The sequence below is a fragment of the Trachypithecus francoisi genome, unplaced genomic scaffold, assembly GCF_009764315.1.
Source record: "Trachypithecus francoisi isolate TF-2019V2 unplaced genomic scaffold, Tfra_2.0 Lachesis_group6, whole genome shotgun sequence".
In the NCBI taxonomy this organism is placed as follows: Eukaryota; Metazoa; Chordata; class Mammalia; order Primates; family Cercopithecidae; genus Trachypithecus; species Trachypithecus francoisi.
In genome coordinates, this window is record NW_022681471.1 from 119,611,321 (window position 1) to 119,622,261 (window position 10,941).

A 10,941-nucleotide genomic window follows, 5' to 3' on the forward strand; every position below is an offset into this window, starting at 1 on the left:
TTGGCCCTGTCTAGCGCCATTGATGAAAAATGGCAGTGGAGCCAATTCTTAGAGAAACCTTCAGACCAGGGCTTCCCACACTTGAGGAAGGGGAGTAAACACTTTTACCTCTTTTTCGTGATTTGCTTAAAGAAGACACTTGTGTCTGAGTTAATATAATTTCTCGGTAAAAACAACTGGTCAAAATGATTACTGAAGTGAATTCATCAGACCCATCTATCTTTAACACCTTGAAAATGCAGGGTTTCTATTTAGTTACACCAATGGTATTTTGGCTTATTAAAAGACATGTCCAGCTGAATAAGTGCTTGTTGATTAATTTTTCATTCTCTTAAAATCTTGGAGGACATTCAATGTAGTGACATTTTGAAGAAAGACCATGAAGTCACCAGTTGTACAAAATTTATAATTAGAAGAAATGTCTATCCTTTGATAGCTAAAGAAGTTAACTACTGAGCTGTGTTCTTCATGTGACTTCTCTTTTAGCACAAATTTTCTCTCTTTATGTTTACAATTTCTTTGGCTACCTCAATCTACAGCATATTCAGGATTCTTCTTCCACTATAGTTTTTGTTATAATGTGTCTCTGAATATTTGTATCCGGGTAGGGGAAGTTTCAAGGAAGTAATCTCTCTTCCTTCTTCCCTCCCTTATTTATTAATGCAGCTCCTACACAACTAAATGTTTGACAGGGTCTCTTGGGGAAAAATTCCAGAAACAGTGAGATGTTAACCTCTTGTCATCCATCCACTCATTTCACAATCACTTACTGAATGGTCCACATTGGCCAAGCTTCAGGAATACAGGGGCTCACTGCACAGGAAACACTTGGGCCGCATGTTCTCATGTCCCAGGGCACAGAGAAATCTATTTGTTGCTGATGGACAAAGTATTTGATAGTCTCCCTAGTGACCCTGCAACTGATCAAATTAAAACAGGTGCTCTTTGCTTGGAGATCATGAAGTTCAAATCAGGGCAGGGATTAGAGACCCTCCTGACAAAGAATGCAGACAAGCCATGTGAAATCTAGAAGCTCTTTGTCCTCCCCATGTCCTGGGTCTATTCTCACACAGGGCATGGAACTATGTGCAAATTCTGCCACCGTGGGGGTTACTGGCTTCCACTTTGGTATTTAATGCTCCGGTGGGCTCAAGACTCTAGTCTTGGTTTTCAAGAGTCTTAGCATCACTAAATTCCTGCATGGGATGGGGCACGGAATCTAAATGCTGCTGTAGTAGGAACTCTTTTCCTAACCATATCCCTAACCATATTGGCGAATCAAGGTTAGCTCTTAGTAAACAGTTGTGAGTGAATGAAGCATGTTTAACATCCTGGCTCTTAAATCAGCGGTCTATTGAGGTGCAGTGGGTGCAAGAAAACAGTGTCCCCCCAAATCCCCCCAATTTCTTCCTCTTTTTTGCCTCAGTCCCATAGGAGGATGCTCCTATAGTGGACTTGGCACACAATGGCCAGAGTAGAAGCAGCTCCCTATTGCCTGGGTGTTAGCTTTTGTTGGACCTCGGTTTCTTACTCTTGGGGAGGTCAAGACATCAGTTAGTTTCTGAAAGCATCATCCGAGCAAGTAGGAAGCGCCAGCCCAGAGTGTGTCTCCATCTTCATATACAGCCTTGGCTGCCTTCAGAGCAGGGCTAGGCTTCCCCTGGCCCCCTTCCCACAACATTGCTACTGTGGGAAGTGGGCTTATTAATTTCTAGTTCAACTGCATGTATGTGAACAAAATATAACACATCTCTACAGATACATTTCTATGACTGCTATTTATTGAGCCCAAGGTCACTTTTTTGTTTTCTTAAAATCTGAGATTTTACTTCTATTGGCAGCACCATCTTGTAGGAGGGATGCTTAGTATTCTTCCATTAAAGAAGACCCTAAGCAAGTAAAACTATTCACCTTTTTTCCTAATGCCAATCCTGTAAGAAACGACAGAAATGGTGCTACTGAAGGCATTAGTATAGTGGATGGCATAAAAACAAACATATGAAACATGTGAATACAGAAAAAAGCTAAATTTTGGCTCTGTCGTGCAATGGACAGTGCATTGGATGTCTAGAAAAACGCTAAGTTTTAAAAATTTTGAATAATTACTAAGACTGTTCTTATAACATATGGGTGCCAATGTATTTTAAAAAAATTTTTTTGAGACAGGGTCTTATTTTGTCACCCAGGCTGGAATGCAGTGGTGCAATCATGGCTCACTATAGCCTCAACCTCCTGGATTTGAGCAATCCCCCTGCCTCAGCCTCCCAAGTAGCTGGGACCATGGGTGCATGTCATCACATCCAGCTAATTAAAAAAAATTTTTTTGTGTAGAGATAGGGTCTCACCGTGTTGCCCAGGCTGGTCTCAAGCTGCTGGGCTCAAGCAATCCTCCTGCCTCAGCCTCCCAAAGTGTTGGGATTACAGGCATGAGCCACTGCACCTGGCGGGTGCCAATATCTTGCATTTGAATATATCTCATTATTTTTGAAGTGTATTTCTAGCTGTTATGTCATTATCAATGATGCCAATCAGAACTTGTAATTTATCCAGTGCTTTATGTCATTATCTGTAGTTTAATTTATAGTGCCTAGGAAACTTTTTCAATAACTGCTCAGCTCTTGCTAAAATACATCTATATATCAATTTATAGATATATACATGTATTAGTCCGTTCTCAACACTGCTTTAAAGAACTACCTGAAACTGGGTATTTTATAAAGGAAGTAGGGATGCTGGTAATTGACTCACAGTTCCGCGTGCCTAGGGAAGCCTCAGGAAACTTACAATCATGGTGGAAGGCGAGAGAGAAGCAAAGCCATGTTTTTACATGGTGGCAGGCAAGGAAAGGGGGAAGAGCCCCTTTTAAAACCATAGGATCTGGCTGGGCGTTTTGGCTCACACCTGTAACCTCAGCACTTTGGGAGGCCAAGGAGGGTGGAACACCTGAGGTCAGGGATTCGAGACAAGCCTGACCAACATGGTGAAACTCTGTCTCTACTAAAAATACAAAAATTAGCCGTGCATGGTGGTGTACACCTGTAGTCCCAGCTACTTGAGAGGCTGAGGCAGGAGATTTGCTTGAACTGGGAGACGGAGGTTGCAGTGAGTTGGGATCACATCAACGCGCTCCAGCCAAACAAACAAAAAACCAAAACCAAACAAAAACCATCAGATCTCATGAGAACTCACTATTATGAGACTAGCATGGGGGAAACTGCCACCATAATCCAATCACCTCCCACCAGGTCTCTCCCCTGACACATGGGGATTACAATTTGAGATGAGATTTGGGTGGGAACACAAAGCCAAACCATATCAATACATATATAAATATATGTCATAATTTAAAATAATTTTAGATTCAAAAAATAGTTGCAGAGATACAGAGTTCCTTTGTTACAAGGGTTCTGAACCTGGGGCAATTTGTGCCCTTTCCCTACCCCAGAACATTTGGAACTATACAGAGGTACTTACTGTTGGGTTTCACAATTTGGCCAGGTAGGGGGTTATGGTGAAAGGGATGTACTGCTGGCATGTGCAGGCCAGGGATGCTGGTAAACTTCCTACAAAGCATAGGATGGTTCCCTCAGCAATGAGGTGGCCCCAAATGTCGAGGTTGTGAAAGCCTGCTCTGGCCCCTTCACCCAGTTCCCCTAATGCTATTATTATACCTAACCACCATGCATCCATTACAACAGGAGATTAGATCTCCTCCTCCTTCGTCTTCCCAACTCTGTGTTTCTCAGTCTTTCCTTATTTTTCATGACCTTGGTGCTTCTGAAGAGGGTTGGCTGGGTATTTTGTAAAAGTTCTCAACTGGATATTATCTGCTGTTTTCTCATAATTTAGCCAGAACATAGGGATGACTGGAGAAGAAAATGAGGTGAAGTGCCCTTCTCAGCATATGGTGTCAGGGTTCCTGATACACACATGACATCACTGTTAAGTTCACCTTGATCCCTTGGATCACGTGGTGCCTGCCACGTTTCCCTTTCCAAACTGTAACTGTCAGAAGGGAATCTCTAAACCCTTATACTCAGGGAAGGAGACTTAAGCTTCACTCCTGGAGGGGGAGTGTCAAGCAGTTTATGGACTTGTGTTATCACACACTCACTATTATATTTTAATACAACTGACAGCTCAGATGTGTCTTGTGGAAAGCAGCTTTGGGGTTAATGCCCACAAAAACCTATGTCAAATGAGCAAGACAGCATTTCAAATAACTAATCATTCTGTAAACTCTAAAACTATACAGGCCGGGCGCGGTGGCTCAAGCCTGTAATCCCAGCACTTTGGGAGGCCGAGACGGGCGGATCACGAGGTCAGGAGATCGAGACCATCCTGGCTAACACGGTGAAACCCCGTCTCTACTAAAAATACAAAAACTAGCCGGCGAGGTGGCGGGCGCCTGTAGTCCCAGCTACTCAGGAGGCTGAGGCAGGAGAATGGCGGGAACCCGAGAGGCGGAGCTTGCAGTGAGCTGAGATCCGGCCACTGTACTCCAGTCCAGGCGACAGAGCGAGACTCCGCCTCAAAAAAAAAAAAAAAAAAAAAAAAAAAAAAAAAAAATAAAACTATACAAAGAATACAATTTCTAAAGTGAAATAATTCACAAGAAGAAAGTAATATGTAGCCCAAATAAATGAATGAATAATTACCAGCCTTGATGAGTAACTATAGATGGTTGTTAGAAAATTTTTGGCAAGAAGCAGGCAAGTGGAGTGTGAAAATAAATGTCAAAGATTTAGAAGTCTTTCTCGCCTCAGCATCCAGAAATGTCGAAGGGTTGTTTTGGAGCTATATCCATGACTCAGAGTGCTATGGCATTTAGAGGGTGGGGATTAGAAATAATTAATGTTGTCTAAGGCTCAGGACAGTCCCACATAACAAGGAATATCCCACCCAAAATGCCAAAAGTGTCACCATTGATGCACACAGAACCCAAGTCCCTTCTTGTACCTCATTCACATTGCGACGCCTTGTCAATCCCAGAGATGGGGGAGTGGAAAATTTCAGACTAAAAGCTAGATTTTTAGAGCTTCAGTCCAGGACTTTTTGTGTGTAACCAAAACTGTTTCCATTGAAAATGTAAGGTTTAATATTTTCAGCAACAATTTGAATCTTATGGGAATCTTTATTTCTAAGTAGATAAAATATCTTCATTTTATTTGTGAGGTACTCTATTGTATGAGTTGCCACCAAAGAAAACATTGAAACATTTGATGAACTTGCATACATAGTAAGAGAGTGTCGTTCCATGGTAACTGGGACAAGGAGAGTATTTGGGGCCCCAGTTGGGTTGAGAGTTTAATGCGACCCTCCCTATTTTTCTTTATAGCACTTGCCTTCCTACCCTCCACCAGTATGCAGTGTATGCATTTATTGACTTGTTTATCTTCTGTCTCCAACCCCTCAGACAGCAAGCTCCATGAGAAGGGAATTTGCTTTAGTTTATGCAGTTTATATTCTATGACTCTCTAAAGGGGAATACCATGTAATTCACGTTTGAACAGTATTTAAAGAGGCTTTAGATAAAAATAACAATATGGGTAAGGTATCCAAATTACCTCTTACCTGGTTTCTGCTCTCCTCTATCATGCCAGAAATATTATCTGGTATGTTTTATGTAATTTATATGATGAAATATTTATATGAAACTTAACAGAATATATTACATATTAACATTTCAAAATACCTCAATTTTATGAACATTTTAATTCATATTTAACGAGCAATTGCTATATAAATTTATAAATAAAATATAAATATGAATTAAATTATAAGCACTATAGTATGTATATATTATTTGAATAAATGGCATTGTGCTGCACAAAATACTTCCAGTCTTTTTCATTTGAAAGTACTTTTCTTTTGACATTTATCCTTTTTTTAAAAAAAATATAGCTCTTAGCTCAGTGGTTGCCACCAGTGGGTGACTTTGTCCTTCAGGGGATATTTGGCAACTCCTGGAGCCATTTTTGTTTGGTTGGTTTTTCTTTTTTTTCTCAAGACGTAGTCTCGCTCTGTCACCCAGGCTGGAGCGCAGTGGCACAATTTCAGCTCACTGCAACCTCCGTCTCCCGGTTCAAGTGATTTTCGTGTCTCAGCCTCTTGAGTAGCTGGGATTACAGGCATGTGCAACCACAGCTGGCTAATTTTTGTATTTTTAGTACAGACAGGGTTTCACCATGTTACGCAGGCTGGTCTCGAAGTCCTAGCCTCAAGTGATCCGCCTGCCTTGGCCTCCCAAATTGCGAGGATTATAGGCCTGGAGCCATTTTTGATTGTCACAACTGCTGGTAGTCCTAATGGTCTCTGGTAGACAGATGCCAGGTTTGCTGTTAAACATCCTACAATGCAGAGTATCCTCACAACACTGAGTTATTTGGCCTGATTCTGCTGATGTTGAGAAACCCCTGCACTATTTCTTTCCTTTTTTTTTTGAGACAGAGTCTTGTTCTGTCGCCCAGGCTGGAGTACAGTGGCTGATCTCAGCTCACTGCAACCTCTGCCGCCTGGACTCCAGCGAGTCTCCTACCTCAGCCTCCTGAGAAGCTGGGATTACAGGCGCACACCACCAAGACCCAGCTAATTTTTGTATTTTTTTCTGTGAAGATAGGATTTCGCCATATTGTTCAAGCTGGTCTCAAACTCCTAAACTCAAAGCGACCCACCCGCCTCAGCCTCCCAAAGGGCTGGGATTACAGTTGTGAGCCACTGCACCTGGCTTATTCCTTTCCTTTAATCTGTGGAACAGTATTCCCTGGACAGCATACACTATATTTACTTTATTCCTGTACTGATGAACATTTGGGTTGTTTCAATTCTCTGCTATGATGACGAGTGCTGCAAAGAACATCCTCACCCGTGTCAGTGTATGTGTGCCACAGGGTTTCTGGTAGCTGCATTTTCTGTTCTAGGAATCACTTCCAAATGCCATTCCAGAGCAGCTGGACTCCTTGCTTCTACAGCGTCACCTGGGATTCCAATTCCATGCGTCTTTACCAGCCCTTGGTATTATTTAACTTTTACATTGTTGCCAATTTGAAAAGTTTAAAATAGTAGCTCATTTGTAACAATTTTGCATTTCCTGATTGCTAGTAAGACCAGACCACAGGAATCATTCACACCCCAAGCATTCTAGAAAACTGGTGAAAATGTTTTCTGTCCAGCATGCACCACTTCATTTGGTTTGTCCCTGCGTCTTTGATATGTATTACAAAACCGCACATTTTGGGGGACTAGGCTTGCCTGTTTCTGCCACTAGAGGTCACTGATCCTCAGTGGTTCTCCACCAGTATGACTTCTGACCTCTGTACCCTTCCAGGGAGTATTTGGCAACGCCTGGAGCCATTGTTGATATATCGTCAAGACTGTGAGTGTGCTGCTGGCACCTAGAAGTGAGAGGCCAGGCATGCTGCTAAGGCCCTGCAATGCACAGGACACCGTCCCCCTCCACCTTGCCCCCTCCCCCCTCCACCCTGCCCCCACCAACAAGAAAGCACCATCTGGCCCAAGTAATAGCGCCAAGCTGGAGAAACCATGGTGTTGTCTTTGAAAGAAAGCATATGACAATCTCTATAATAAAGACACCTATTATTAACAACAACAAATATTTTATTGCAGAAACTGGGGAAACTGGGGAGAAGCATGCCTTCTGTCCCCAGGGAGAAGGCAGGGGCGAATGCGCAAGGAAAAGGGAAGGGTTTTAAAGGACAGGAGAGGTGGGCCTGGGGCTCGCTGAGTGGAGCAGTGGAAAGTGCCCTGGTGGGGCCGGTGGCTGGTGTGGGGGTGGAACCACAGTCAGTAGGGTGAAGGCGCTGAGGGCTGGAGGCTCAGGAGGTGGTGGCAGGGGCCTGACTCTTGGAGCTGGGCAGCAGGCTGGGTGTGCTCAGAGGCTCATGGCCCCCCTGGCGAAGCTCCTTCCAGGTGCAGGCAAGCCTGAGGCGTCAGGGCAGTGCTGCCCGCAGGCCCAGCGCTCCTGCGGTGGCTCGGCGACCGGGCGCCTGGCAGCCGCACATCCTGCAGCATGGCAGGCGGCTGCCAGGGAGGATTGAGACAACGCTGCCTGGGAGTGGGGGCCTCTGCTCAGCGGCCTAGACCTGGGCACAAAGGAATGGGCCACTCCGTTTCTCATCACAGGCTTGAAGGCAGATGGCCTGGGCGTCCGGCTCCCTCTGCGCTCTGGCGGGGTGATTTTCACAGTCACCAGGCTGCAGGCAGGCTGGGGGAGTGGCGGGCGGTCCAAAGCCACCGCTTCACGTAAGCCACGCGAGCCTCGGAGAAATCAGGCCTGATGTTGCTCAGCAGCGGCGGCCTGTTGGGAAAGCACCTCCAGGCCTGGGGGACCATCTCCGGAGGTGGATGGGGGCGGGGACCATCTCTCTCCGGATGCGGATGCGGGGGTAGTCCCAGCTGGGAGGAGCGGTGGGGAGGGGCCGGGTGCGGACCCAATGCTTCCCTTGGAAGTAGGTGACCTTGCAGTTCTCCTGGACCTGGGGGCTGAGGAAGGGCCTGGACCGCAGGGCCCAGTGCTTCTGGGCGCAGCTTTCTGGCCCAGAGCCAGCCCAGGAAGCGGCTCAGGTAGCTGCCTATGAGAGCAGGGCAGTGGGTGGGGCCTTTCAGTAGACACTGGGGTGCTAGAAATTTCCAAAATCTGCGGTCACGGTCCGAGATCAAATGTCAGTGCTCAGTGACCAGCGACCCTTGGCATCAAAATGTCGGAAAGTGCAGGAGGCGCCGTGTGCTGGGTATGGTCTGGCCACCAAGTGTCGCATGGGGCAGGAGGCCACGGCCAGGCCAGAGCTTTGTGGCGCGCAGCTGCAGAACGGGTGGGTGGTGCCCCATGCTGTCTGGTGGCCCAAGGAGGTTCAAGCCTCAATCCTTCCCACTCATGGTCCCAGACACTTAGCTCTGCGCAAAGGGGCCTGGCAGCTGCCTCTACTTTTGTACCTGACCTTTAAAGGCAGAACACAGAAGAATTTCTGCCAGGTCCTGAAAACCGGAGATACCTGTTGACAGAAGGGTGCTCTCTTTGATCAGTGTGAAAATGATTACAGTCCACTTGGATGCTCTCTTAAGGAAAAACAAATCATTTACTCATATTCGTCTAGGATGGCTGTTATATCACTTTTTGCAATTTTGTTCTTAAGAAAATGGTGAAAGCCATCAGGATTTATGTTTTAGTACCTGTAATGCTGATTTTATGTTGACCCTCATGTAATTTTCAGTGTTCATACAGCCATGTATGGATAATCTTCTCTGAACACTAATGCCATTTGTCCTTTCATTTCTATTGGTAATCCTGGAGTAGAGTGAGGCACACTTTCCATTAATAGCTGAAAAACCTAACTTCAAAAACAAAGAATCCAAAGGCTGCTTAGTAACTGTGGTGCTTAAGTTTAGAGTCTGTTCAAGGTGGTGTGAAACAATTTTTTAGGGGGGACACTTCCCTCAAAAGCACCTGCAGAAGGAACCTACTGACCCTCTGGAATGCCAGAATTGGGAAGAGACAAAAACGTCGCAACCAATGTGAAGATCAGGCAATAGATTTGGTCCAGACTGAGGAAGATGGGTGAAGACTGAAAACACTAAATAGAGCTTAACAAGGAAGCACCAAATGCTTTTTGAGGTCAGAGGGGGCCAAGTGTTTTGCAATGCAGGGTTGGGGCCAGCCAGTAGTTGTGGGGGAATGAGACTCCTAACACTCACCGACGAATTCCTTTGGTTTTTTGCCTGACTCCTTATTTATGGAATGATCTCTAGGTATATGATTTTCAAAATCTAGAGATATTCCTATGGTATAATTTTCTTCTGAAGACGGTTCTCATGATTGGAATGGCTTTTTATTCATATCTAAGACGTCTCAAGATAATGGCATCAGAGTGGGTATAGACTTTTTTTTTTTTTGAGACTGAGTTTCGCTCTTGTCCAGGCTGCAGTGCAATGGCGCGATCTTGGCCCACTGCAACCTCCACCTCCCAGGTTCAAGCAATTCTCCTGCCTCAGCCTCCCGAGTAGCTGGGATTACAGGCACCCGCCACCACGCCCAGCTAATTTTTTGTATTTTTAGTAGAGACGGGGTTTTCACCATGTTGGCCAGGCTGGTCTTGAACTCCTGACATCAGGTGATCTGCCCGCCTCAGCCTCCCAAAGTGCTGCAATTACAGGCATGAGCCACTGCGCCTGGTGTGGACTTCTTTTAATGTATTTTTTCTTTCCAATGTCTATAGAATTTCCCATATCCTTTTTGCAACATAAGCCACTGGTTGTTTATTCTGTTTGTGACTAAAGACTCTCTCTTGACAAACCACAATTTTGTCCTGGTGAGGTATAGGCAGTCATAAGTGAATCACCACTAAATATGCCTTCTACTGGTTCATCAAGGTGTTGATTAGTTAAAAGCCATTCTCATAGACACTGAAGATGTGTTTCTTCTTCTCATACACCAAGAGGTACAGCATTTTATTGGTTAGTTAATATTAGGGATTAATGTATATCATTGGTGTTTTTGGTGTTCAACAAGGGGTGAGTTTGCAATTGACAGTGGAGAATGTCTGGAGACATTTTTGGTTGTCACGACCTGGGGAGGTGGTACTATGGGCATCCAGTGAGTCGAGGCATGGATGCAACTAAACATCCTGCAATACACAGGATAGTCCCCACAACCAAGAATGATCTGCCCTGAATGTCAGTGGTGCTGAGGTTGAGACCCTGCATCCAGCTTCCTCTAACGTTATCTTATATAATCACAACGCATTCCTCAAACTAAGAAATTAACATTGGGTTGATACTATTAAGTAAACTCCAGACTTTATTTAGATTGCCCCAGTGTCCTTTGTCTTCTCCAGAACCTACTCCTTCTTGGTCTCCTCCACTCTTGAGTTTTTCTGCCTTGTTTTTCATGACCTTGATGCTTTTGAAGAGGGCTGGTGAGGTATT